The sequence below is a fragment of the Podarcis pityusensis genome, assembly GCF_964106645.2.
Source record: "Podarcis pityusensis genome assembly, chromosome: 6".
NCBI classification, from domain to species: Eukaryota; Metazoa; Chordata; class Lepidosauria; order Squamata; family Lacertidae; genus Podarcis; species Podarcis pityusensis.
This window is the reverse complement of record NC_138030.1, coordinates 86943778-86970160: the sequence shown is the minus strand read 5'-3', so window position 1 is coordinate 86970160 and position 26383 is coordinate 86943778. Positions and strand designations below refer to the sequence as shown.

General features: G+C 46.7%; 1 protein-coding gene across 1 annotated transcript in view; it reads right to left on the bottom strand.

The window, feature by feature from the left end:
* PLA2G4A (phospholipase A2 group IVA) overlaps nucleotides 1-26383 on the bottom strand; it is a 90722-nt gene extending 64339 nt beyond the window's left edge. The window contains exon 1 of the mRNA XM_081012155.1: nucleotides 26263-26383. The gene's annotated coding sequence lies outside the window, so the exon portion shown is untranslated. The remainder of the gene's footprint in view (nucleotides 1-26262) is intronic.

Sequence of the window (26383 nt, the reverse complement as noted above, 5' to 3'; positions counted from 1 at the left end):
TGGCCACTGTGAGAACAGCACATTCCGGTTCTCAACCTGTGGGTCCCCAGATGTTGTTGGACTACAACTCCCATCATCCCTGGCTAGCAAGGCCAGAGCTCAGGGGTGATGGGAGTTGTAGTCCAACAACATCTGGGGACCCACAGGTTGAGAACCGCTGAGTGGCCCTTTGGTGTGATCCTGCAAAGCTCTTCTTAAGACCTACGACTGCTTCCCAATAGTAATATAAGTCCTGCTACCAGAAGGTCGGCGGTCGGCGGTTCGAATCCCCGTGATGGGGTGAGCTCCCGTTGCTCGGTCCCTGCTCCTGCCAACCTAGCAGTTCGAAAGCACCGCAAAGTGCAAGTAGATAAATAGGTACTGCTCTGGTGGGTAGGTAAATGGGTTTTCCGTGCACTGCTCTGGTTCGCCAGAAGCGGCATAGTCATCCTGGCCACATGACCCGGAAGCTGTACGCGGGCTCCCTCGGCCAATAAAGCGAGATGAGCGCCGCAACCCCAGAGTCGGTCATGACTGGACCTAATGGTCAGGGGTCCCTTTACCTTTACTGCTTCACAAATGCCTGTAAGCCCAGAGTATCCAAAAGTCCTACAGGAAAGTAGAGCAGCGCTTCTGAAGAGAAGAGAAGAGAAGAGAAGAGAAGAGAAGAGAAGAGAAGAGAAGAGAGAGAGAGAAAGAAAGAAAGAAAGAAAGAAAGAAAGAAAGAAAGAAAGAAAGAAAGAAAGACAAAGGAAGTCTTCCCAAAGATACCTGAGAGGGGTACCTATGCTAAATCTGGACAACAAAATGATGCATATAACCTAATCAACTGCTATTATTGCTTCCTCTGGGTGGATTAGGGCTTTAAATCCTATGAGTCTAAGACAGCATCTCCCCACAGCCACATGGCAAACTGCTCTGAAACTATTTCAGTGCTTTCCAAAATCAGTTTATGATACAACATGGGAGTTGGCAGTTCAAGGGGGTTGGGAGGGAGCAAAACATTTCACTAATTTCCTTGGACACAACTTGCACTGTGATTTCCGTCTCGGCCTTTTTCTCTTCCAGGTTCACATATCATCACATCTGCATGCTTATCCTCAGGACAGGTGTTGTAAACAAAATCAATCTGCCCTTTTTCCCTCATGAGGTATCCAAGAACCCGTATAGAGTCCTTACGTGGGTTCCCTATAGGTAGGAGAAAATAACAGAGGCCAACCAGAGAATACTGAGAAGCAAAGCAGCTAGTAAGCCTGATCTTTATTGATCTGTTGCAACAGGGTGCTCCCCTCACCCGCAGGAAAGGAGGAGGACTTCGAACAACGATGCACAAGGCCTTATATAGACATTTTAAATTCCCTGCCCAGGAGCTCCAGACCATCCCTCCATACATCATACATACATCACAGAAAAGGCAGTCCACAGCAGAAATCTGAGTGCATTGTTTATCTCGTCTGACAGGTTACCTATTAATGCTCACTTGATTGGATACCCTGGGGAGCCTGGCCAGTCTTTTGTAATGATAAATACTTAGTTCCTGAGCCAGGTCACAGGCTCACCCTATTCAAACACAGACAGACATACCCTTAAGGCAGGATTTGTGAAGGAAAAGACAATGGGGAGGCTTTTCCATTTTCCTTTGACCTTGCAGAGAAAATATTTGTTCAGTTTGGGAATCAAAAATGGTTTCAGGTCGATCTTCCTGTGCTGATCTATGTACGTGCTTGGTTGGTACGTTTATGAACATTTATTATATATCTAAGACTTTAAAATTCTTATCACACAGGACAAATCAAAAACGCTGAAATTCAGGCTTTGGCCCAACGTTTTGTTAATGCTAATTTCACTTTTGTCTCTGCTCTACAAACGACAGCATTCTGTTTCCTCAAAGTCCGTAACGGTTAGCTTCACGAAACACGTAAAAACTTGATCCAGATTCCTCTCGCTTTCCTCCCCCGCAAAAAGAAAACCGGAAGAAATCAGTAACATGAGGAAGTTTAACTGCTGCCTTGTTTTAAAAACCTGTAAAAGGCTGACTTAATGACTCCTCTCCCAAAATCACATCGTGCTAGGAATCACATCTGCAGGGAAATCTACTACAAATGGTGACGGGGGGGCTTCCCCCACCCTACCCGACAGACACAAGCTTTAACCTCAAGGCTGAATCATGGTTACGCTTTGTAGGGAAATGGTCCATAATTGTGTAATCCAAGAATGACACGTACCTCTGGGATGAGAAGAGCCCCAGCTATTGCGGCTTACAAGGGGCTGGGTTGTTTTAACAGACAGCTAGAATAAGGCCGCCACCTTTAAATCTGGCAAATGATGAGCAATCCAGCATTCACTTTTTCATTCTTCAGTTAGAAGAGGAAGCTAGGTAAAGGTAAAGGGACCCCTGACCATTAGGTCCAGTCGTGGCCGACTCTGGGGTTGCGGCGCTCATCTCACTCTATTAGCCGAGGGAGCTGGCGTACAGCTTCCGGGTCATGTGGCCAGCATGACTAAGCCGCTTCTGGCGAACCAGAGCAGCGCACGGAAACGCCGTTTACCTTCCCGCTGGAGCGGTACCTATTTATCTACTTGCACTTTGAGGTGCTTTCGAACTGCTAGGTTGGCAGGATCAGAGACTGAGCAACGGGAGCTCACCCCGTCATGGGGATTCGAACCGCCGAACTTCTGATCAGCAAGTCCTAGGCTCTGTGGTTTAACCCACATAGGAAGCTAACAAGGGCTTATTGCTGCTGCAAAAATCTCCCAAGAAATACGGGAGGGCTGGCTTCAACTTGCTCTTGGCTGCTTCTACCATAAGGCACTATGCAGTGTTTATTACTGACTGCAGCAACAGGAACTGAGGACCCACAGGGCAGTGCATTCCAGACCTTGGCATGGGCCCAGACCTGTTATTAAATTCCCTGGGGCAGCAGGTAGTATTTTGGCACTCTAGGCAAAATCTTACAATGCAACTCAATATGCACCTTTTACACAGAGACACTAAGATCCCTGGCACGTTTATACACACAATACCTGCCAATTTTTGAAAATCTTGGAAAATAGAAATTGCTGGCATTTATACACCTCGTTTATCCACCTAAAAATATGTGCTGGAAACAAGAATGTCTGAGAAGGTTTCTTCAGATGCTTTAAGATGCTTGAAATTTAAGCTTGAAATTTTGTACTGCTCAAGGTATTTGGGTTCAGCTAAGACCTGCCTAGCTTGTTGGCTAAGAAACCAATTAGGCAACCACCATGTTGAAATGTGAATAATTAAGCAAGTAGATAAATGTCTTAAAATGCAGTAAAGAACTGCACTAAACCTATCAGCTAGAATATTATACACACAGAAATAAAGGTGAGCAGGTTTCAACAAAGGAAGTGTGGCTTTTGAAAGTGAAAATTAAGAGAGCAAAATGATGAAGTAATTAAAAAATATTACAGCCAAATGAAATCACAGGCAGGATTTGAGATAAAAGCAGCAGAAGGAGAATGACAACATAATTGCAATAGATAATTTTTTTGTAATAGATAAAGATTTAATGCAGTAGAAAAGGTTTGGATAAAAACACTGTGGAAATGAGGGTGGGAAGTCAACTAATGAAACAAGGTATTTGATTTCTGAGGTTGATATTTGATAAATATTTGAGGTTATTGCACAAATGTTTGAAAAAATGAAAGCGAGAGAACTGCAATAAACCTAAGTAGGTAAAAAGCTTACATCTGATTGCAAGATGTTATGCTTGATCTATGTAGCAGTTCAACAACTAAGGCACCTGTTATGTAGTGTAGTTTCACCCTGGGCCAACAGGGGGATACTGTATATAGTTTTCACTCAGGTCTGTAGATAGTTTTCACTCAGGTCCGCGCCAGTTATTTTAGGCGGGAACTCTGGGCTGTTGTGGTTACAATGTTGACAGCCGGCTGCCTATAAATACAGGCCGGCTGAGCTGTTCGCAGTCAGTTCTATTCCAGCTTACCATAATAAAGAGCTACTTGAAGAAATCGCTGTGCCGGCTGCTATGTCAACCCACGACTTAACACTGGCGACGAAGGTGGGATGGATGGACATCAGAGCACAGCCAGATGCGGCCAGCCTCTGAACTAAGTTGAATCACTGAGCTGAATCACAGAGCGAAATCACTGAGCGAAATCACTGGGCAGAACCAATTCAGAGCTGACTGTTCTGGCTAGAGCACTGTGTTCCATCCATCGCCCTTCACGCCGGCATCGGAATCATGGCTTCACTTGTGCCTCTACCGCCGTTTGCGCCAGCCTCTGAATCATGGGACTCCTACCTCGCTCGGTTCGACTGCTACCTCCAAGCCAACGAGCTGACAGCAGTATCAAAGGATCGGAAGCGGGGCCTATTCCTCAGCCTCTGTGGGCCTGAGGTGTTTGAGACGGCCCGAGCGTTGGTTGCGCCTGAAGCAGTCCAGGCAACACCATGGGACACGATCCAAGAGAAGCTCCGCAACCACTACGCACCAAAGCCGTCCAAGATTGCTGCCCGCCATGCGTTCTACCACCGGAACCAGGTAGAGGGGGAGTCAATCAACAACTACACCACCGCCCTGCGACAGGCTGCAATGCACTGTGAGTTCCGAGACTTAGACGATGCCCTGATGGATCGAATCGTCTGCGGGGTCCGGGACATCCATCTGCAACGGCGCCTCCTAGCCAAGCCAGACCTCACGCTACAGAAAGCCATTGAGGAAGCTGTGGCCTCAGAAGCTGCTGAACGCTCCGCCCAGGAGATCCGCAAGTCCAGCAGCCCGCGTCTTGCTAGGGAGCCAGTTCCGGTGCATCATGAAGAGGACAGCAGTGAGGAGGCATCCTCCAGTGAAGACGATGACGTGCACCAGACAAAGCGGGAGCGCAGGAAGTTCCAACAGAAGTCCAAGGGCCAACCGGAATGTGCTGGCTGCGGAGGCAACCATTCCCGTGCCAAGTGTCGATTCAGAGACGCCATCTGTAGGAAGTGTTCCAGAAGGGGCCACATCGCTAAGGTCTGCCGATCGGCTCCGTCTGACACCCCCCCTTCATCGACTCGCAAGTCCAAGTCTTCACTCCAGTCTGCCAAGGAAAGTTGTTTCGCTCTCACCAACTGCCGCTGCCCGTCTGGAACCACGATTGGCCAAACCGACTCGCCTACGCGACGCAAGCTGAACGTCACGGTGCTCATTGAAGGAGCTCCATGTGACATGGAGATCGACACCGGGTCTGCCCTGTCCATCGTGTCATGGAGCACCATCAAAAGACTGGTACCCAGAGTGTCCAAAAGGCAACTTGACTCTCACCGCGTACACCTGAGAGACTACCAGGGAAACGACATTCCCGTGGTAGGCGTTGGCCGGTTCCGGATCGCCTTCAAGGATTTTTCGGGCCTGCTCCGGTTGGTGGTGGTCGAAGGTCAGCGGCCAAGCCTCCTAGGGCTAGACTGGTTTGATGCCCTCGGCCTGGAAGTCACCGGCATCAACTGCATCTCTAACGCAGAGACTGAGGGTCTGGTCAAAGACTTTGCCGAGGTTTTTGACGGCACCTTGGGCCAATATACAGGTACGCCCATCTCCTTTAGCCTTGATCCACAAGTCGCCCCCATCAAGCTAAAGCCACGCCGGGTTCCCTTTGCTCTCAAGGCTAAGGTGGACGAACAACTGGACAAACTGATCGCCCAAGGAGTTTTGGAGCCGGTTGACCACGCAAAGTGGGAAACCCCCATCGTCACGCCTGTCAAGCCAGATGGGTCGGTGAGAATCTGCGCTGACTACAAGTGCACGATCAACAAGGCACTTCAGCAGCACGCTTATCCGGTTCCTGTTGTCCAACACCTGCTGCATTCCCTGGGTGAGGGTAAGGTCTTCGCTAAGCTGGACCTTGCCCAAGCCTATCAACAACTGCCAGTCGATGATGCCACTGCTGAAGCCCAGACGATCGTCACCCACCGGGGGGCATTCCGTTGCCGCCGGTTGCAGTTCGGGGTGAGTGTGGCTCCTGGCATCTTCCAAAGCCTTATGGAGCGTCTCCTGCAAGGGCTTCCGGGCGTGGTACCATATTTTGATGACGTCTTGGTGTCTGCAGACTCACACCAGCAGCTGTTCGAGCGCCTCCGTGCCGTGCTGACCAGGTTCCAGGAGGCCGGGCTCAAGGTAAAGAGGGAGAAGTGCCAGATCGCCGTTCCACAGGTAGAGTTCCTGGGCTATCTTATCGATGCCTCCGGTCTTCATCCAACCACATCCAAGATCCGCGCTATCCAGCAGGCCCCCACCCCAAAGAACAAAACGGAGTTGCAGGCATTCCTGGGGCTGCTGAACTTTTATAACATGTTCCTGCCCCACAAAGCCACAGTGGCTGAGCCTCTTCACCGACTCCTTAGCACTAAGACGCCTTGGGCCTGGGGTCATCGGGAGACGGCGGCCTTCAACGCGGTCAAGGCTCTCCTTTCTTCAGACAGTGTGCTGGTACAGTACAGTGAATCCAGGCCGCTGGTCCTTGCCTGCGACGCCTCACCTTTTGGCATCGGTGCTGTCCTTAGTCACCGTTTTCCAGATGGAAGAGAAGCACCGCTCGCCTACTTTTCCAGGACTCTATCTCCGACGGAACGGAATTACAGCCAGCTCGACAAGGAGGCATTGGCACTTGTGGCTGGAGTGAAGAGGTTCCATGAATACCTCTATGGCAGGACTTTTGACCTCATCACTGACCACAAGCCACTCCTGGGCCTCCTCGCCGGTGATCGTCCAACTCCACCGGTCCTCTCACCACGCATGCTGCGCTGGACTGTTTTCCTGGCTGCCTACCACTACCGGCTCATCCATCGCCCGGGGAAATCGATGGGCCATGCCGACGCCCTCAGCCGTTGCCCTCTTCCAGCATTTGTGGAAGACCCGGCTCCAGCTTCATCGCTCCTTCTGATTGAGGATCTTCCGGCAGCGCCTGTATCGGCTGCCACTGTGGCCTCCGCATCTGCCCAGGATCGCACCATCAGCCGGGTGCTCAACTGGGTGTGGAGGGGGTGGCCACAAGGGCCTTTTGCATCGGAGTTCCAGCCCTTCGCAACCAGACAACAGGAACTCTCAGCTCATCGCGGCTGTCTGCTGTGGGGAGACCGCGTCGTGATTCCCCAGGGACTCCGTCAGCGCGTCCTGGAGGCTCTGCACGTTGGCCACCCGGGAATTGTCAAAATGAAGGCGTTGGCTCGGTGTTACGTCTGGTGGCCTAATATGGACGATGCCATCACTGCCTGGGTGTCCGCCTGTCAAGCGTGCCAGGAGTCGAGGCCTGCACCACCGGCAGCTAAGGGACACACCTGGGAGACGCCAAAGACACCCTGGTCGAGGGTGCACATCGATCTGGCTGGCCCCTTTCACGGCCGGACCTTTATGGTAGTGGTGGACGCCTATTCCAAATGGCTGGAGGTCGCCCTGATGCCCTCCACCACTACCGAAGCTGTCATCCGGGTGCTGCGAGGCCTGTTTGCAACGCATGGGTGTCCTGATGTCCTTGTCTCTGACAACGGACCGCAGTTCACGTCAGGCACGTTTGAGCGGTATCTTTTGGGACTGGGCATCCGCCATGCCCTAACGGCACCCTTTCATCCATCCAGCAACGGGCAAGCGGAAAGAATGGTGCGCTCGACAAAAGAGGCACTGGCGCGCCTGGACCGGGGAGACTGGCATGAGCGGGTCGCCGAATACTTGTTCGTGCAACACATCACCCCTCATGCGGCCACAGGGAGGAGTCCTGCTGAACTGCTTATGGGCCGCCGCCTCAGGTCACCGCTCGACCGGCTACACCCAGACTTTGCCGTGGCTGAACCCCCAGGCTGTGCCAACGCACCACGGTCATTTGTCCCAGGAAACCAGGTCTTTGCCCGGAACTATGTGGGGGACATCCCTTGGGTGCCAGCCACAGTAGTGGGAGTCACTGGACCTCGCTCGTACCAGGTGGCACTCGAAGACGGACGCTTGTGGCGACGGCACATAGACCAGCTTAGACGCAGGGTTGGGGACTTGGACACTACCGAGGTGCCCCCAACTGCGCTTGCAGCTCCAGAAGAGACACGTACAGATGGCGAGGCCCCACCTACACCTCCCTCGCAAACTGCCAGCGTGGAGCCGAACCAAGCCGTTTCAGAACAGACTCAGACCACTCCACTTGCGGAGGCTCCACCCACAGCAGCGGATCCAGGGGAGTTGGTTCCAACGCCACCTAGGGTCGCACCACAGCCTCAGCGAGAACTGTGTGGCCCTCCGGACTTAGCTACCAGTCCCCGGCGGTCTGGCAGAGTTTCCAAGCGCCCAACTTATTTAAAGGACTATGTTGTTGGACAGGTATCACTGTTGGTCTAAGTATGGGAAATGTAACCGATATGCTTTTGTGCCTAATTGAACCATTACGCGTAGTGCTGTATATAAGGAAACCATTACGATTGTAACTAACGCCTTATCTCGGTGGGGAGGGGTGTTATGTAGTGTAGTTTCACCCTGGGCCAACAGGGGGATACTGTATATAGTTTTCACTCAGGTCTGTAGATAGTTTTCACTCAGGTCCGCGCCAGTTATTTTAGGCGGGAACTCTGGGCTGTTGTGGTTACAATGTTGACAGCCGGCTGCCTATAAATACAGGCCGGCTGAGCTGTTCGCAGTCAGTTCTATTCCAGCTTACCATAATAAAGAGCTACTTGAAGAAATCGCTGTGCCGGCTGCTATGTCAACCCACGACTTAACAGCACCACTGTAAAATCATTCTATACCATAATGGAGAAAGGAGTGTGGAGTTCTGTGGTGCTGATTACGATAAAACTGTATGCTAGCGACTGGCCCAGCTGCCCTCATGTCACAGAGAGGAAGCCAAACCAGAACTCTCTTGAGTGCTATTCACAGGTACACACAACCCCCACAGTCATCACAGGAACAAAGGGGTCACACTCATTCAGTAACTGTGTCAAGGAGTTACACACACACAAAAATGGATATGCATAGGGCCTCTGAACATGGCCCCTGAATATGCTGGCCAGTGCGGCTTTTCTGGTGCACATGTGGTAATGAAAACAGGGCTACACAACCCCCTCATGTGCTCTTCAATGCAAGATATATTGCAGTGTTGGCTGTACCAGTTTCATTTCTTTTTAGTGACCTTCCACAAAAGCAGTGGTAGCAGAGTAGGTGCTAACTAGACTTCTGCAACTTCCTCGCCACCTCATGCCCACTGGGAATAACACAACATTACCAATGGTCTTGAAGCATTGTGGGAAGAAGTAGTAGAGATTGCCAGTGGAGGCCGCCATGTTTCCTTCTGCACATTGCCCCAGGAACGATACTACAGTGGTACTTCGTGTTACATACGCTTCAGGTTACAGACTCCACTAACCCAGAAATAGTACCTCGGGTTAAGAACTTTGCTTCAGGATGAGAACAGAAACTGCGCAGTAGCGGCGCAGTGGCAGTGGGAGGCCCCATTAGCTAAAGTGGTGCTTCAGGTTAAGAACAGTTTCAGCTTAAGAACAGACCTTCAGAATGAATTAAGTTCTTAACCAGAGGTACCACTGTACTTTGTTCTTGTACATGCCACAAAAGCAGGCCATACAAGCACAAAAGAGTGTCACACCAAGAATGTACATTTTCCCCAAAATGTAATTTTTTCCCCCAGTTTAGGAAATGATATACAGTGGTACCTCGGGTTACAGACGCTTCAGGTTACAGACTACGCTAACCCAGAAATAGTACCTCGGGTTAAGAATTTTGCTTCAGGATGAGAACAGAAATTGTGAGGTAGTGGCGCAGTGGCAGCGGGAGGCCCCATTAGATAAAGTGGTACCTCAGGTTAAGAACAGTTTCAGGTTAAGAACGGACCTCCAGAACGAATTAAGTTCTTAACCTTGAGGTACCACTGTACAATGAGTTGGGGGGGAAATGTTTAAAAAACCTGAAGCCTTCCTTTTAGGAACCTTAGGTGCCGAAATCCCATGGGAGCAGAAAAGACTATTTATGTACGTGACATACACGGATGTTATTGGCCCAGAGATGGAAAGAAGATAAAGTCCCCAACAGAGAAGAATGGCAGGTGAAGTTGATGGACTATGCTGAAATGGCTAAAGTGACCGGAAGAATCAGAAATCAGGAAGACCACAATTTTAATAAGGAATGGGGAAAATTTATAACTTATCTTAAAGACCATTGTAAACAGTTAGACTCGTTAGTAGGATTGGAATATCACTTGTAGTTTAATAGTGAAATTTGGATATAATGGAGATGTAAAAGATTTGGATCATCATAAAAGATGCAGGAGGAAATGAGTAATAAATAGGACCAACAAAGGGGAGGATGGAAGTCCAGGTGATTCCTTGGAATTTTGTTTTTATGATCTATGTTTGATATATGCCTCTAAAATTTTAATCTGAAAAACCAAATAAATAAATTTTTTAAAAAATCCGAAAAATTTGTACATTTTTCATGCCAGCCTATAAATGTGTCCATATTTATAGTCTGAATACAGGCAGTGACCAACCACACCCTGTTATTCTGTTCTGCTCCACCCCATTCCGTCCCTGATCTGCCTTCTTCCAAGTCCAAAAGGACCCGCGCATTGGCGATCACACGTCAATTGGACACGCCTAAAATGGTCACCACCTGTAATTTATTTTGTCGATTCCATAAGGAATCAACAACTTGGACGAAACCTCCAGAGTTCTGGCTCTGGGAAACGGAGCTACAGTGATACATTTGAGCTACTTCTTTTGTAAGGTAAAGGTAAAGGGACCCCTGACCATTAGGTCCAGTCGTGGCCGACTCTGGGGTTGCAGCGCTCATCTCGCTTTATTGGCCGAGGGAGCCGGCGTACAGCTTCCGGGTCGTGTGGCCAGCATGACTAAGCTGCTTCTGGCGAATCAGAGCAGCGCACGGAAATGCCGCTTACCTTCCCGCTGGAGCGGTACCTATTTATCTACTTGCACTTTGACGTGCTTTCGAACTGCTAGGTTGGCAGGAGCAGGAACTGAGCAACAGGAGCTCACCCCGTCGCGGAGATTCGAACCGCCGACCTTCTGATCAGCAAGCCCTAGGCTCTGTGGTTTAACCCACAGCACCACCCGTGTCCCAGGTACTTCTTTTGTATATGGATGCAAATATTTGCAAACAAAGAACAAAGGGCTAAACTTAACATTTCCAACAAAAAGAAAAAACAGCACAATGTAATATTAGTCTCCTTGCAGCAGCTACAGCTTTCATCTGAGCAGATGTTTTTATATTATGGGCAGAATCCACCCAAGTCATACGCAAAATAAACCAATGGATTAAAGTTAATCATGACCAACTGAAACCACCGGTTTCAATGGATCTGGTCTAAGTCGGAGAACAACATACTTATTTAAAACACTTAAACCCAGCCTTGCTTTCAGAGAGCTCGAGGCAGCTAGCAATGAAGATGAAACCCTGTAAAATATCCCACACAATCTAATGTTAAAACGGCAGCGAGAAATAACTCAACAGCAGCAATAAAAAGTCGTTAGAAATCCAAGCACTTGAAGTAGCAAACCCAAGTTTATCTCCATAAAATCTGTGCATCAGCCCATAATTAAAATCTGAACACAAATCCAAGCCAAATATACCATTCACTAGCACACCGAGGGATATGTCGAATTGTGTTTCCTCTTTTCTTGCAAGATCCATCTCTCTGAAAACACCTAAATATATTTTGTACACGCAATCAACTTCACAAAGAAGGACCAAAGAGTATTGGCACCTTAAAATGTATCAAAGGCTTGTCTGGGAAAATTAATGAGCAAACGCCTAGATTTTATTTCATCAGAACTGAGAAATATGGCGTCTGCCACTCAAGGAGGACTTTTGGATCAGCGTGTGAGGATTTATTGCAAACAAAAGACTTACCAGCTTTAAAAAAAAAAAAGGGAGAGCCTTACAAAGTTCACACAGAAGCATAACATTGCTTACTTTAACTCGCCTGTGGAAACAACTCAGAGGCTATTAAGAAAAAAAAGGATAACAAGAAGATTGAAAGATGGGACTGGTGAACACTAAAAGCAGCAGAAATTTGAGATGATTGGACCCTACTGAACTCGAAGCATGGGAACCCCCAACAAAAATTTATAATTTGGCAAAATATTTGGACTTTATGATATGTACTGGTATAATTTGGAATAATCAATGTGATATGATTGGATTGTTAAATGGAAAACTTAATAAAAATTATTATAAAAAAATTAAAAAATGTATCAAAGGGTGCAACTTTTTCAAAACAAGTATGATAAGTTTTTTCTGCTTGAAACAGGGGTGACTAACCTGTGGCCCTCTATAGACTGCTGGACTTCAACTCCCATGAGCCCCAGCCATTATGCCCAATGGTCAAGGATGATAGGAGTTGTAGTCTAGCAATATCTGAGGAGCAAAAGGTTAGCTACCCCTGCTGGGAAGAGGCAAATGAATCTCCTCCATAGAAAAAAAAATGTTGTTTTGGGAAACAAAGCAGCCAGCGTAAAATGTGACGCAGATCTGGTTCACGTGTGCATTTCCTCATCCCTGCCTCAGAACACAGCAATTGAAACAAAACCTTCAGCATGCCTGAGGCTCATGTTCACACTCCGGTATCCGGATGACTTTAAACTGCAGCTAATCAATGCTTCAGAAAAAGAGAAGTTTCCAACATAAAGCTAGTCATCGTAACCAAACCAGTTAGGAAAGTGGAACTACAGTGGTACCTCGGGTTAAGTACTTAATTCGTTCTGGAGGTCTGTTCTTAACCTGAAACTGTTCTTAACCTGAAGCACCACTTTAGCTAATGGGGCCTCCTGCTGCTGCCGCTGCACCGCCGCTGCACGATTTCTGTTCTCATCCTGAAGCAAAGTTCTTAACCCGAGGTACTATTTCTGGGTTAGAGGAGTCTGTAACCTGAAGTGTATGTAACCTGAAGCGTATGTAACCCGAGGTACCACTGTATATCAAAACGTTTCAGCCCGTCTAGAACTTGAGTTTCTTCAGGCTCTCCATAACGTAACATGGAAGCCACCACATGATGGTGATATGAAAATATCTTAACTGCGTCAACATGGCCCGATGAGAAGAGATGCAGCACAGGAGCAAAGCACACGATTTGAACGCCAAAGACTCCAGGTTCAACCCCTGAGATCGCCAAATAGGGCTGGGAAAAGCTTCATCCGAAATCTTGGGAGAGTCGCTGCTAAAATAATGCACATGTTACAGAGCTAGTGATCAAATGACCCAACTTGGTACAAGGCAACTTCCTGTGAGACATGAGGACTCTGTACACTACTTGCACCTCACATTTCTCTCCCAAGATATGGCTGCCTCAGGCATTCACTCTCCGGCAAAATTATTATGCAAGGGGTACAGCGAGGATGCAGTTAGCTCTGCCGCCCCACCAAGGCCCAGTTCAGTTGTCCTTCCATTCACAAAAGGCAACTGTGTGACTTGGAGCTCCTTTTCTAAACATACCGACTCTGTGCACATTTTAGAACCTTTTTAAAATTTGAGTATCAAGTTTCCGAAATGTGTGGGTAGCCTCCACAGATAAATAAGAGTTCCCCGCATCCCATGTTGTAGTTGTTGTTTAGTCGTTTAGTCGTGTCCGACTCTTCGTGACCCCATGGACCAGAGCACGCCAGGCACTCCTGTCTTCCACTGCCTCCTGCAGTTTGGTCAAACTCATGCTGGTAGCTTCGAGAACACTGTCCAACCATCTTGTCCTCTGTCGTCCCCTTCTCCTTGTGCCCTCCATCTTTCCCAACATCAGGGTCTTTTCCAGGGAGTCTTCTCTGCTCATGAGGTGGCCAAAGTACTGGAGCTTCAGCTTCAGGATCTGTCCTTCCAGTGAGCACTCAGGGCTGATTTCCTTCAAAATGGAGAGGTTTGATCTTCTTGAAGTCCATGGGACTCTCAAGAGTCTCCTCCAGCACCATAATTCAAAAGCATCAATTCTTCGGCAATCAGCCTTCTTTATGGTCCAGCTCTCACTTCCATACATCACTACTGGGAAAACCATAGCTTTAACTATACGGACTTTTGTTGGCAAGGTGATGTCTCTGCTTTTTAAGATGCTGTCTAGGTTTGTCATTGCTTTTCTCCCAAAAAGCAGGCGTCTTTTAATTTCGTGGCTGCTGTCACCATCTGCAGTGATCATGGAGCCCAAGAAAGTAAAATCTCTCACTGCCTCCATTTCTTCCCCTTCTATTTGCCAGGAGGTGATGGGACCAGTGGCCATGATCTTCGTTTTTTTGATGTTGAGCTTCAAACCATATTTTGCGCTCTCCTCTTTCACCCTCATTAAAAGGTTCTTTAATTCTTCCTCACTTTCTGCCATCAATGTTGTGTCATCTGCATATCTGAGGTTGTTGATATTTCTTCCAGCAATTTTAATTCTGGCTAGGGATTCATCCAGCCCAGCCTTTCGCATAATGAATTCTGCATATAAGTCTCCTTCAAAGAGTTGGAATGGGTCTGAACTGGTGATGCAACAGCATGGAGCTAGGACTCTCACCTACATGGTAACTTTGTGAGTTTGTAAATGGCTGTAGAGTCACGTTTCTCAAACTTGGGTCTCCAACTGCTACTGTCAAACTACAATTCTCATCATCCCTGACCACTGGTCTTGCTAGCTAGGGATGATGGGCATTTGAGTCCAACAATAGCTAGAGAGGGACAGAGAGGGGAACCAATTATATCTTAGTCTGGAGATGGGGAATTATCTTGTACCTGGTATTTATAGAACATTTTTACCTCTACGATTGGCTAAAAATAAATAAAGCTTTCAATAGGATCTTTCACGAGTGAACTGGAAACCAGACCCCTGCCTCTTAAACAGATGCTTTTCATTCCTTATTGGCACAGCGCATCTGGATAAAAATAGAATCAATTGATCAGTAAAATAATAAAAGAAGAGTAATAATAAGATATGTGAACGAAGATGAGACAGCTCTGTTGAAACACGTTGTTGTAACCTAGGGCTACTACAAAGCGATCATTCCGCAGTTTATTACTAAAGATCAAATCAGCTGCTACTCCTTAATACAGACTGGTACTTATCCTTTTCCTTACATAGTAGGAGCTGAGATTGGCATCACATGAACACAACAGTTTATTTATTTTGCTTACCAGGGGTACCTTGTGGCACAGTGCCAATTGACAAGGGCATTTCCAGAAACTCTTAGGCTGGAATTTTATACACACTTACCTGGAAATAAGCACCACTGTATGCAGCAAGACTTATTTCTGAGTAAACGTGTAAAGGATTGCACCACATACCTGGCTGACAGGTATGTTCTGCTTTTGATAGCGACTGAGATAAATAAAGGACTCAATTTTTTCAAGTGTTATTTTTTAGATAATAAGCACTCAGTATCTGTGCCAGGCATAGACCGATACTAGTCATTTTAAATAAATTTTAGCACAGCATAGGCAAAGCTAAAACAAAGTTCTGTACTCCAAAAGGATCTAGTCTGGCCGTTTAAATGTAGAGGAATTTGCAGAATGAAGTGGAATGCATTTCAAAGGCTAGAACACCGGTGAGGAATCCTCAGTCCATGTGCTAATCTTGGCCTGCTCAAGTTTCCAGATTGGTCCTTGCAGCCATTTTTTTTAACCACCTATCAATCAGGTGACATCACCTGAGGGTCAGAGGGTTCAGTCTTGCTTGGTTCTGCTGTGCACACTTGCTCCCCACACAAAACTCTGTTTCTGGAGAAAGCAGGACTCGTCTCTCACCCATCGGCTGATGGGCAGGGTTTTACTCCTACCCACACTGGCCATCTTTGACAGGCAGGTGGTCCTGTCCACCTGTCAATCACCTGGCAGCAGTATGACAGGAGATGAATGATAGGTGGGCTGTTTTTCCTTTTACAGTGGTACCTCGGGTTACATACGCTTCAGGTTACATACACTTCAGGTTACAGACTCCGCTAACCCAGAAATAGTACCTCGGGTTAAGAACTTTGCTTCAGGATGAGAACAGAAATCGTGCTCCGGCGGCGCAGCAGCAGCGGGAGGCCCCATTAGCTAAAATGGTGCTTCAGGTTAAGAACAGTTTCAGGTTAAGTACGGACCTCCGGAACGAATTAAGTACTTATCCCGAGGTACCACTGTATTCGCGATCCCAAAACACACCAAAAACTGCAATTCCTAGAGGAGGAATGACTGCTGAACCAGTTTGATTCTGTAATACAGTGGTACCTCGGGTTAAGAACTTAATTCGTTCCGGAGGTCCGTTCTTAACCTTAAACTGTTCTTAAACTGAGATATCACTTTAGCTAATGGGGCGTCCCGCTGCCGCCGTGCCGCCGCCATGCAATTTCTATTCTCATCCTGAAGCAAAGTTCTTAACCCGAGGTACTTTTTCCGGGTTAGCGGAGTCTGTAACCTGAAGTGTCTGTAACCTGAGGTACCACTGTATAGTACCGTCAAACCCCGACCAGCGGCGTTGCTAGCCGCTTATGTGCCGGGTGCGGCCCACGCGTCCTGCAGCCGGGTGCGGGGTGAGCCGCCCATGGGGGAGGCAGCACTGCATGGAGCGTCTCCGCCGCCGCCTCCTCAGCTGTAGGGTTGCTGAGGGAGAGGCAGAGGTCAGGCACCAAGTCCCACGCTACCATTTCAGGCAGCACTGAACCTGCAGGCACCCAAGCCATCACATCACTTCCAGGAGAGACGCATGGCTCGGGCACATTGCAGGCCCCACAGTAAATGTCAGCCCCCACGGTGTGGCTCCCAGTGCTAGCCGCATATCGTTACGTTCGTTGCCTGAACTAAAAAGTTTTGTGAACCCATTTGTGTTTTAAAAAATTAATTAAATACTTTTATTTTGCTTTAAACAAATATCGTATTTTTTGCTCTATAAGACTCACTTTTTCCCTCCTAAAAAGTAAGGGGAAATGTGTGTGCGTCTTATGGAGTGAATGCAGGCTGCGCAGCTATCCCAGAAGCCAGAACAGCAAGAGGGATTCCTGCTTTCACTGCACAGCGATCCCTCTTGTTGTTCTGGCTTCTGAGACTCAGAATTTTTTTTTTCTTGTTTTACTCCTCCAAAAACTAGGTGCGTCTTATGGTCTGGAGCGTCTTATACGGCGAAAAATACAGTACCTGTAAATATAGACAACCAAAATTGCAAAAGAAAATTCCTTAATAATAATAATGAAAAAAGCTAAAAAACTACAAAGAGTATCAAAGTACATGGCTTAAAACATAAGCCATTGTGGGAAAGAAAAAAGAGAAAAGGAAAGAAGAAGGAGGATTGGGGGGGGGGGGGAGAGAAAAAAAGAGGAAGATGAGCCAAAACACAAGAAGGCTCATCTATTGTACGCTTCCGTCAAGGTCACAACAGATCATTATTCTTATCAATTCTCTCTATCTGCATTCCAAAGAATCCCTCATCTTGGTATCAGGGAATATTTCCCTATGCAGTATCATTCTAAACATAACCAGGTCTTTCTTGATGAACCCTTATCCCCTAGATAATTATTTAATTAATTTTTAAAAAATAATTTTAAAATATTTTTGTCATTTTGTCACCCCCCTCAGTGATGACACCCGGGGCTGACCGCACTACCCGCACTACCCTTCCTCCGCCACTTACCCCGACTCCCGAACGCCTCCGTTACCGTGCATTTCGGCTCCCGAACGCTGAAAAGCCAGAAGTAAATGTTCCAGTTTTCAAACATTTTTCGGAAGCCCAACTCCCGACGCGGCTTCCACTTGAGTGCAGGAAGCTCCTGCAGCCAATCGGAAGCTGCGCCTCGGTTGTCAAACATTTCGGAAGCCAAATGGGCTTCCGGGACGAATGAAGTTTGACAACCGAGGTTTGACTGTAGTGCTCTCCCACTTTCATCAGAGTCTTAGAAGGCAATTCCAGAAGGCAGTGCAACCTGGTGGAGGCAGTTCAATCTTATTTAGAAGCACTGCTTTAGTTTGCAACTTTTGTGATTTTAACTTGTGCACATTCAGCTTTATATGCGAAGGAGAAGAAGGAGAAGAAGAAGAAAATAAATAGAATGGGGCAGGTTTCCAGGAAAAGAAACTTCGGTAATCCCACACCCCACTGCATCCAATGCGTTTTTACTATACACCATTTGGGCTTTGGGGGCGTAGCTGCCAACTTTTCCCTTTTCTTGCAAGGAATCCTATTCGGAATAAGGGAATTTCCCTTAAGAAAAGGAAAACGTTGACAGCTATGTTTAGGGGTGATCTGAGGAACATAATTCCCACCTAACTTGTGAGCTTACTTTAAACTACAAAGGTATCTTTGAGAAGCCATCAGCAGCTGCTGTCGAGATCTTTCTCTCCCTCACAAATAATTTACGTAGCAGGAAATTTTGTAAGACTCTTTCTTCATAGAATCATCCTGCTGCTTCTCTTCATATTTCACAATAAACTGTTTCAAGTCAGTGGTGAAAGAGCTGAATCAGGCCACTGAAAGGAAGCTTTTTTAAAAAATGTAGTTATCAATATTCCTTTTTTACAGATCAACACAATGTAGATGACTTTTTCAAAAAAAGTACCCCCAACCCATTGAGTCTGTCAATTTTCATGAAGACCATCTTATTGAATGAAGCGAAATGCATGTTAAATATTATAATGTTTTGTGTTGTCTAGTCCACTCCGCTGCTGAATTGCTGTACTGCCCTCAAAAGAGATGAGATGGGGTTGGAGCAGGAGCGGGGATAAGATTATTACTGACCCACATAAATTGAACATTGCTGAACAGCTGATGCTAAAGGCCAAACGAGGTGCTAACTTTAATTTGTGCAGTAAGCAGAAACATCTGTGTTTTACTTTATTTAATTACAGGAACTGGAGCCAATAGTCATTGGGACCATAGAGACTGGCAGAAGAGGTGGTTTATCCCATTCCAACACATCCAGAACAAAATTCCACCCCCTCAAACGGGTTTGAGGCTTACACCTCTGTCTCCTGCATGCTGGTGGTGGTCCAATGACAACCCCCCTCCTCTTCCTCTAATTAATTAAAGAAAAAACAACAACAACAGGCATGGCTGTAAACTGCACATCTAACATAGCATGTGCAACTTAGTCTGGGAGAGGAGTCTTTGAATCCCCACCCAGCCAGGAAGCTAACTGGGTGACCTTGAGCCAGTCAGCATCCCTTAGCCTAACCTACCTCACAAGGTTGTTCGGAGGATGAACTTGTACACCACATTGAGATCCTTATTCTTGGTGAAGACCTGATGTTTTCATCCCAAAAAAAGGTTTTGATTTGAGTTTCCATTGAAATGAGGCTGCATTTTAATGTTTTGATGTAACCAGAGATACCACTGTAGTGATGTATGGAAGTGAGAGCTGGGCCATAAAGAAGGCTGATCGTCTAAGAATTGATGCTTTTGAATTATGGTGCTGGAAGAGACTCTTGAGAGTCCCATGGACTGAAAGATCAAACCTATCCATTCTGAAGGAAATCAGCCCTGAGTGCTCACTGGAAGGACAGATCCTGAAGCTGAGGCTCCAATACTATGGCCAGCTCATGAGAAGAGAATACTCCCTGGAAAAGACCCAGATGTTGGGAAAGATGGAGGGCACAAGGAGAAGGGGACGACAGAGGACGAGATGGTGGGACAGTGTTCTCGAAGCTACCAGCATGAGTTTGACCAAACTGCGGGAGGCAGTGGAGGACAGGAGTGCCTGGCGTGCTCTAGTCCATGGGGTCATTAACAGTCGGACACGACTAAATGACTAAACAACAACAACAATTTCAATCAATTTGTTTTTATATCGGTTGCTAGCCGCCCTGAGCCCGGTCTTGGCTGAGGAGGGTGGGGTATAAATAAAATTTATTATTATTATTAGAAGAAGATAAAAGTGATATCAAGGTTGTGGGTTCAAAAGATTCCTGCATTGCAGGGAGTTGAACTAGTTGACCCTTGTGAGCCCTTGCAACTCTGCAATTCTATGATTCTATAAATGTAATAAATATTATTATTATTAATTGAATTTATATACCGCCCTATACCCAGATGTCTCAGGCCGGTTCACAGAATAAAATCAAGATATAAAACCACAAAATACATAATAAAAATAAAAACAACAACCCAATAGCCCCCCTTAAAAAAGCACATTTTAAAGGGGCGTAGGATGTAAATCAGATCCGCCAAAGGCCTGGTTAAAAAAGAAAGTTTTCGCCTGCCGCCTAAAGGTGTATAATGGAGGCGCCAGGCAAACTTCCCTGGGGAGAGCATTGCACAGACGGGGAGCCACTGCAGAGAAGGCCCCGTTCTCACGTTGCCACCCTCCGGATCTCGTTAAATAAATATAAATAATAGTCCTAAGGCTGCATTTTGTACCAGGCAATAAACCTATGCCAGCACAATGATGTACAGTACTTAAACAAGATTCCTTGAGGGAGCAAAGAAGAGGTTTAAGCAATTTGTGGCTCTCACCCACTGATGTCTACGAAGACATGAGATGCTGCTTTTGTACCCAGGACCTCCCCTTCACAGAACTACAATTCCCACAATCCCATGGAAAGAGGGAATAGCTGTTAAACCACTTAGTGTTCTGGATATGCTTGCCATGCACAGTCCCAAGAATTCTTCCAGCAAAAAGCCTCTAATCCATCTAAGAATGAGATCTAATCTCCTCAAGTGGAGCCTCACCTATTCAATGCAGGATTCTGCCTCAAAAGCAATTTCACTTGATCCGCCACTTCATCTATCAGGTATGTAGTTTTGGTTGCACTTGTTTAAAAGAATTCTGTGCCCTAAACAGGGTGGATTTGATTTAAATCGAATCGATTTAAAACACGATTTAAAACGCTAGTCAGTAAGACTTGATTTAAATCGTTTTTTTTTACAGAAAGACTCATTCTTGCTGGTATAATCTTAATATTTACAACCAGATGAAGGTGTCATTTCTGGAATAATAAATTTTCAGGGTAGTTTTTACAGTTATATCAAAAATTACTGATTTGATTATACTCTTAGAAATACATAGAGAGATGATTATGAAATTATTGTGGGGTTTAATAAGAACTGTTTATATTTGGACAACTTTTCTGCTGCACCTTATTGGAAGGAGAAAAATGATCATTTCCAGAAGAACAATTTAAACAATTTATTTAACTAAAACAGTAACATTATAGCATACGTATCCATGTTTGTTAACTAATGTGGTTAAACAAAAACAAAAAAAATGTAGACTGAGTTTTAGCACACATGAAAAACTTATTTCCTGATGAATAGCCTCTGGACTATAATGTAATTTAAATAGAAAACGATATTTAGGCAGATTTTTCCTCCAAAAGCATTTTATTTTAAAAATCCAATTTAAATTTTAAAAAATCTGATTTAAATTTTTTAAAATCTGATTTTTAAAAAAAAAAAATTAATCATTTTAAAAATCATTTATTCACCCTGACCCTAAACCAACTCTCAGGGCAGAAGTGGACAACAGTTAGGTTTCAGAAGCTCAAGACAAGCCTAGACAACCTGCCATACAGGATCTCTGCTGAATCAGAACCAGTCAATCTAGTCCAGCACCGTTTTGCCTCCAAGATGGCCACAAGCAAAGCATCAAGGTAACAACCTTCAACTGTTACTTGCCCCCAAAATCTGCTTTGAACGCAGATTCTCTTTAGCCTCCATGACCAATACCTCTTGACACACCTAATCGTCTATGAACTTGCCCAGTATTTTGTTTTCAACAATCTAAGCTAGCGGCTGTCAGCACTACTTTAAATAAAGCAGTTTTTGTCTGTACTTGGGGAACAAAATGGGGTGTAAAGGGTGGGGTAGTCCCTCTATTGGGGGAATTTGACCACCTTTGGTCCCCACCATGCACTGAGATCTCACCTGTGGCTCCTGGAAGCTGCCCCCATGTGACAGCGGCCACATTCCTGGAACGGCTTTGATTGGTCGGCTAAACCAGGTGATGGTAGCCGATGGGTCTCAAGCTCTTGGTGAGTTACGAACTTCCCCTGTGTGCAAAGACAGCGGACTGAGCGGACGAGACCAAGAGTTGGTCCAATGGTCAAGAAGATGGTTTCGGCACATGTTGCAGCGGGAAATGAGGGGCAGCTGGGGCTTATCCACCTTGGAAGGTAGCCCATCTGGGAGAAGGAAAACTCTAATCCTAAATCTCCGCTGCTTTGTGGGATATCTTTGGGAGAAGAAAATGCTAGCAGATCTGGAGTCCCTAAGACAGTTGGATAGCGCCTTGTATGCCTACTTCTGGCAACTCCTGCAACCAAGGTAAAGTAAAGGTAAAGGGACCCCTGACCATTAGGTCCAGTCGTGACCGACTCTGGGGTTGCAGTGCTCATCTCGCTTTATTGGCAGAGGGAGCCGGCGTACAGCTTCCAGGTCATGTGGCCAGCATGACTAAGCCGCTTCTGGCGAAACAGAGCAGCGCACAGAAACTCATTTACCTTCCCGCCAGAGCGGTACCTATTTATCTACTTGCACTTTGACATGCTTTCAAACTGCTAGGTTGGCAGGAGCAGGGACCGAGCAACGGGAGCTCACCCCGTCGTGGGGATTTGAACCGCTGACCTTCTGATCGGCAAGTCCTAGGCTCTGTGGTTACAATAAGTGAGTACATCCATGTCACAATATTCTTCATTATCCTTCTACATTGTTTGACTTCCCCACACCTCCATGGGTTCCTTTGTACTCTTAGTTGTGCTACATAATAAATTATTATTATTATTATTATTATTATTTATACCCCACCCATCTGGCTGGGTTTTCCCAACCACTCTGGGCGGCTTCCAACAACTAAAATACAATAACCTATTAAACATTAAAAGCTTGCCTAAACAGGGCAGCCTTCAGATGTCTTCTAAAAGTTTGGTAGTTAATTTTCTCTTTGACATCTGGTCGGAGGGCGTTCCACAGGGCGGGTGCCACTACCGAGAAGGCCCTCTGCCTGGTTCCCTGTAACTTGGCTTCTCGCAGTGAGGGAACCGCCAGAAGGCCCTCAGCGCTGGACCTCAGTGTCCAGGCAGAACGATGGGGGTGGAGACGCTCCTTCAGGTATACTGGACCGAGGCCATTTAGGGCTTTAAAGGTCAGCACCAACACTTTGAATTGTGCAGTAAAGTGAAGTAAAGAAGCATGACTACCAAAGACCATAGCCTTCTCCTTTTTATTTATAAGTTAGTCTCAAGCACACCAAAGAGAGGTTTTATAAACTGTGTGAAACAGAAAAAGTAAGCTGGAGCTTTTTAAAAAAAGATAAGGGTAAAGGACCCCTGGACAGTTAAGTCCAGTCAAAGGTGACTATGGGGTTGCGGTGCTCATCTCGCTTTCAGGCCGAGGGAGCCAGCGTTTGTCCACAGACAGCTGTCCGGGTTGTGTGGCCAGCAGGACTAAACAGCTTCTGGTACAATGGAACACCGTGACGGAAACCAGAGCACACAGAAATGCCGTTTACCTTCCCCACCACAGCGCTACCTATTTATCTACTTGCACTGGTGTGCTTTCAAACTGCTAGGTTGGCAGGAGCTGGGACCGAGCAACAGGAGCTCACTCCGTCGCGGAGATTCGAACCGCCAACCTTCCAATCAACAAGCCCAAGAGGCTCAGTGGTTTAGACCACAGCGCCACCCGCATCCCTGGAGTAGCGAACCTGTGGCACTCCAGATGTTCTTAGCTGGCCCCAGCCAACACAGCCAATGGTCTTGAATGATGGAAGCTGTGGTCCAAGGATGTCTGATTTCCCATCCCTGAGTTAAGGATGCAGTTGTTGATTCTGTTCATTATCCCAGCATCACTCTATGATTAGGCAGCATCTGTGCCTTTAAATGTGCAACTATCATAAGCTTAGAGGTGGTACCTATGCCAGTGTGGTGCTGTGGTTAGAGCAGGGTGGGCAGGTTTTTGGGTTATGTGACCTAGTTTGCATTTCTGCTTAAACTACCAATATCTACCAATCAGAGCCAGCTGCAAAACCAAAAACGGGGAGGAGCCACTCCTCTACTGCATCCCAGAAGGCAGGCATAGGCAAACTTGGCCCTCCAGATGTTTTAGGACTACAACTCCCATCATCCCTAACTAACAGGACCGGTGGTCAGGGGTGATGGGAATTGTAGTCTCAAAACATCTGGAGGGCCAAGTTTGCCCATACCTGAAGGCATACAGCAAAATAACCTGTGTGTGTTAGTACGAATGGACTACAGAGTTACAACAGATCAGGGATTTGAGAACCAAACTCCCCAACAGGCCAGTGGAAGTGCAAAAAGAACTGGCCAAAGGCAGACCAACTTACATTCATAAAATTGCAGTAAGGAGAGGTACAGAAAGGTTGACAAGCAATTAGCACAAGGCTAAGCCACAGGTTTTTGTTTTCACTTGCCATTTCGCTTGGTGTTACAGTGCTACCTCGGGTTAAGAACTTAATTCGTTCTGGAGGTCCGTTCTTAACCTCAAACTTTTCTTAACCTGAGGTATCACTTTAGCTAATGGAGCCTTCTGCTGCCACTGCGCGATTTCTGTTCTCATCCTGAAGCAAAGTTCTTGACCCAAGGTACTATTTCTGGGTTAGCAGAGTCCGTAACCTGAAGCGTCTGTAACCTGAAGCGTCTGTAACCTGAAGCGTCTGTAACCTGAGGTACCACTGTATTAAATTAATGGGAGTCGGAAACTCTTGCTGATCTACTGCCAAATGCCTAGAGATCTACCTGCTCCCAGTCCCTGGGTTAGACTGTCTGACTAGCATGACTAGGCCTGGTTTGAAATCCCCACTCAGCTGTGAAACAGCCCACTTGGAGTGACCTTGAGTCAATCTCTTTTTCTCTCAGCCTAACCTACCTCACAGGGTTGTGAAGGAACAATGTAGGTCAGGGAGGACAGGTGGATTAAAGTCAAAATTAAAATAAATTTAAAATTATTTCAGATGGGCCTGCCACAGAGACTAGGGCTCCTTAGGTTATAAGGCTGCACATCTTGATTAGCCCTGCACCGAAAACACTTTTGAAAATCTACGTTCCACACAGAGATCTCAGGCATTAAAACACTTTTGCACACTATTCCTGAGTCTTTCCTGCAGCACCTAGAAATGCAAATATTAATATTAGATTGCATGCTGTTTTTTATCAAAGGAGAATGAAATCACGCTTGGAATGTGAAACATCAGGGTCACCAGATAAACTGAGGGAAAGAACACGCAAGCAATCTACAAATTATGTGGATGCTAGAGTAAGCAGAGGCAGATATCAAACAATATTTGCACGTTTGTGTGCGCACACAAAAAAAAAATTCCTTCATACTTCAGCCCCTTGTGAGTTCATTCAGAACTGCTTGCTGTATTCCACGGAGTTAACTTCCTCTTGGTGTGTGCAGAGTTGCAGTCTCAGTGACAGAAATGGGCACTGGGCATATTTTCAATTTCACGCTCAAAAATCCCGGCTCCCCCCCCCTCCTCCTTTTGCATTAGGAAGCTGCGCAGAGCGAATGAAGAAACTGCCAGCTCGTTTGCTAAAACATCTCCGTGGCCGTTGCGAAACCTTTTGCCTCCTGGCCTGAAGTCTCCCTGCTCAGCAGTTGCTTCAGCCAAGGCATGCGTGCGCTTGCCTCTCATCAGTTAAGGGCGGCTTTTAATCGAATCGCTTCTTCCCATTTTGCAGGCGGAGAAGCTGAGGCCACCCTACAGAGGCTTGCACTCGCGTAGAAAGGAAGGCTGTGGATACTTTGCGCGCTTGATCGCCATCCCCACGAAAGCACGTGAGAACAGCATCACGTGCTGAGATGCACCTGGGATAGCTCAGTGGTTAGCGCATGAGACTTAGGGTCGTGGGTTCGACCCCCACGTTGGGCAAAAGATTCCTGCAGTAAAGGGAGGTTGCAATAGATGACTTCGTGGTCCCTCCCAACTCTACAAATCGATGATTATTAGCTCCATAATGACAGGCTCCTTACTTTTCTCTGGTCCCTAGAGAGGTAAATAACATGCAACTTCACCCCCCCCCCCATCCTTGATCCACGCAAAGAAACACAACAAATCAAAGCTCCGTAATACCCAAGGCATGAGAGCCTATCCCGTTTGCAACTGCCCAGGCGACCCAAACATCTCCTCTAGCCCGTGCCAATCGCAATCTGACCAGCTGTTTGCAAAAATAACTGACAGAACCGCAGAATTCGTGTTTCGTTTTTGTATTCCTTCCTCTCAGGTTATTTTTAAGGGACCGTGCGATGCGCTTCCTTATTTCCTTCCCGTCCCAGCTTCTTGCGAACGAACCACCTCTAACCCAACCCAACCCAAACCTAGGTAAGGAAGCCCCGTGCGCCCCCGCGCGCCTCCTTCCTCTCCAAAGTCGCCCTACTTACAGTTGCAGCGCCGTCTTGGAGCGCTCGGGGATCCTCCGGTGGCGCGCAGATCTCCGCTTTGCGAGCCGCGCGCACACGCATGCACTGCGTCTCTGTGTCTCTCTTTTTCTTTTGAGGTCTC